We start from the raw sequence: 3,152 nt of genomic DNA, 5'->3' as shown, positions 1-3,152 counted from the left end.
GCAGACCCTGACCGTGCTTTGGGCAGACCCTGACCTGGCTTTGGGCAGACCCTGACTGTGCTTTGTGCGGACTCTGACCATGCTTTGGGCAGACCCTGACCGTGCCTTGTGCGGACCCTAACTATGCTTTTTGCGGACCCTGACCATGCTTTGGGCAGACCCTGACCGTGCTTTGGGCAGACCCCGACCGTGCTTTGTGCAGACCCTGACTATGCTTTTTGCGGACCCTGACCATGCTTTTTGTGGAACCTGACCATGCTTTGGGCAGACCCTGATGGTGCTTTGTGCAGACGCTGACCGTGCTTTGGGCAGCCCGTGACCATGCTTTGTGCAGACCCTCTAAACTCTCCTTTGACCTATTTGTTCACAGACAGGAAAATCCAGTCATTCTAATCCAAACTGATCAGTGAGAGTTGATATTTAACAGTCCATTTGTTTTATTCCTGTTTTTATCTCCCTATTGATCACAAAAATAAACCAGAAGAAAGGCATACTGTCTACTGTAAATGTTTTAAAATTCCCACATTAAGCACTATATATTTCTCTCCATAACTTTATTTTCTCTAAGAGAAGAAAACTCTTGGATTTAAAGGTGTGAATAGCTAGAATATCAGTAGGATGGACATGCCCTTTTTTTTCTAAATTTAGAGCTAGAGCAACTTCCTTTTTAGGAAGCTGTTGGATAAATTAATACTTAAATAATCTACTTATTCCAGGAAATGCAAGAGGTCATACATTTATTTTCTTTTTTCTTTTCAGGGCCATGACTTTGGTCACTATTGTCTTCAAGAACGTCTTTGGTTTTTTTTCAGTCTTCTTTCAGTCGTATAGAAGGGCATTCTTTGCTCTTACTCATTCCTCTCCACGTCCTCATTCTCCTGTACCTTCTTCTTTCTCACAGTCTTAAATTTATGAGAGAGGAAAATGGTCCATTTTGTGTTCCCTTTTATAATATTAAGTATTTACAAAAAAATCATTGATAAACTATTGACCTTTAGGCTGTTCCCTTCCACTAGAGGCAATAAACAGATATAGCAAATTACATTCTTCACTTAAAAGCTAATAGGTAATACTTTACTTAAATAAAGCTTGTTTTTTCTCTACCTTTTAGTTTTTGAATTTCACATAAGATAGAGAAATTTGATAATTTGAAATAAGTATATTATTTGTGTAATAAGCTTGAGGATTTCAGGGTCGAGCAAGGAAGACGGGCGGTGATGACGAGCAGTGATGACACGGGGCAAGATTTAATCAGTATTGTTGAAATCAGTATTGTTTCTTCAGGAGAAGAAAGACCACACCCGAGAAAGGGAAAGAGTAAAACATGTTCCTGGGGAGGGGGAAGAATCAGAGGAAAGGAAAATGCACAGAGGTGGTGTACTCAGCAGGCAGGTGGGGTGTCTCTGGGTCTGAGGCTAAAGGGCACCAGTGGTTTAGAGTCTTATCCATGCTGATCAAATGTGGGGTACAATTTTGAGTGATTGGCAAAGTACATAGGCTCTAAAGTTTAAAAATATTTTTATTTGGGCTATATTTAAAATAATTTGATTTGTAAGAATTTCAGTTTGGCACTGATGGGTTTTGGATTCATGGTCCTGACTGCTGTTCAGAAATAAAGGACAAGGAGCAATTTTAGGCCAATATAGAGGCCACTTTTGTCCATTTGCGTAACAACCTGTAAATGTAAAGCAGGAATATAAATATAATTTATTTTGTTTCTTTCTCCATTTATTGAATGGATCAATCTATACTAATAGTCAGAAAATAGGCATACCTTTTAGCAAGCACGTCATGTAGTTTCTTCAATAATAAATTCACTAGCAGGCAGCATACAGTCTTTGTGAAAAATGCTTATATGTTAAACCATTTTGAAACTTTAGCATAAGGTACTTTCTTAGCATATCATAAAATATAAGACAATTCCCTAAAGCCAGTTATCCTGGGGGAGGTTTCTACAAAATTTTTGCTTGCTCATCATTAAACTAAGCTTCAATATTTAAAAGGGAGAAAGAAAAAACCTTAATAAAACGATACTTACAAAATTTCCAAGGTACTAAGGGGGAATGTATGGTACGTATTATCCTTTTGAAATGCTCACTGAAATGCCTGGGTTTTACAGAAAGAAATTTAAGTTGTAGTGCCTAGGGAATGATGAAACTGTATAATATAGTTCCCTTTTCTAAAAATAAAGTGATGCTTTACTAATTTAGGTTTATTCACAACAATAATCTCATAGTGCTTACAAATGAACATTTTTCTATTATTTATTTTATGCTTTAGGAATAATTTTAAAAATCAAGTTTTACAATAATATTCCAACAGGAAGCATTTTGCTATAACACTGGATTTGAATTATTTTTTAGGTAAATAATATCTCCTATACAGTCGGGAATTTAGTACATGTCTTTCCAGAGCAAATGCTCCTTTTAAGATCATATTGGTGCTGGATTGGTGGACATACAAGAAAACATGACTTTCTCTAGTCTTTCTCAGTTGTCAAAATAGAATATGCAAACATATGCTTTTGTCTTGCCCAGCCTCGCCTTAAGAAACCCTCCTTTTCTTTTCTATTATTAGTTTAAGTGGGTTGAATAGGATGAACTATATTTCAAAGGCAAACCTGTGTCACTGAAATTTTTGATTAAATATCTTATCGGATATAAATAATCTTGCCACTTGAGTAGAAATTTGGCCCTTTTGAAAGGGATGAAGGAAGCATCAAAGTGTGCAGGACAGGCTGCTGTTGCTTTTTCTTTTTTAACTGGGAAACTACATGGTTATTACTTACTACTTTCCACATAGAAGGGATATTACAAAATGAAAGAATAAAATATATAGTAATGAATCTTATCCAGAAATGGGTTCTACGGGTAGCACAATTAAATTCCTTCAGTTAAAGGAACTGACTACCATATAAAAGGTGTTCAAGATCAAAGATCTAGGTAATTACCTATAAGTCATCCTTGTCACAAAAAAAAAAGTGTTCTAAGCACTATTGAGCAAACCAAGTTATTATGAGAAGCTCATCTAAGTAAATCACCAAAAAAGCATGAGATGGGAGAAAAGAAAAATTTGAAATAATTTTTGGTACTGCGAGTGTTGGTGGAATGTTTAATTTTTTTAATAACAGGATATACACTAAAATTGAGGTT

Source organism: Otolemur garnettii, unplaced genomic scaffold (genome assembly GCF_000181295.1).
Source record: "Otolemur garnettii isolate 467f Iridium unplaced genomic scaffold, OtoGar3 scaffold00131, whole genome shotgun sequence".
NCBI lineage: Eukaryota > Metazoa > Chordata > Mammalia > Primates > Galagidae > Otolemur > Otolemur garnettii.
Note: the sequence above shows the minus strand (reverse complement) of the source record.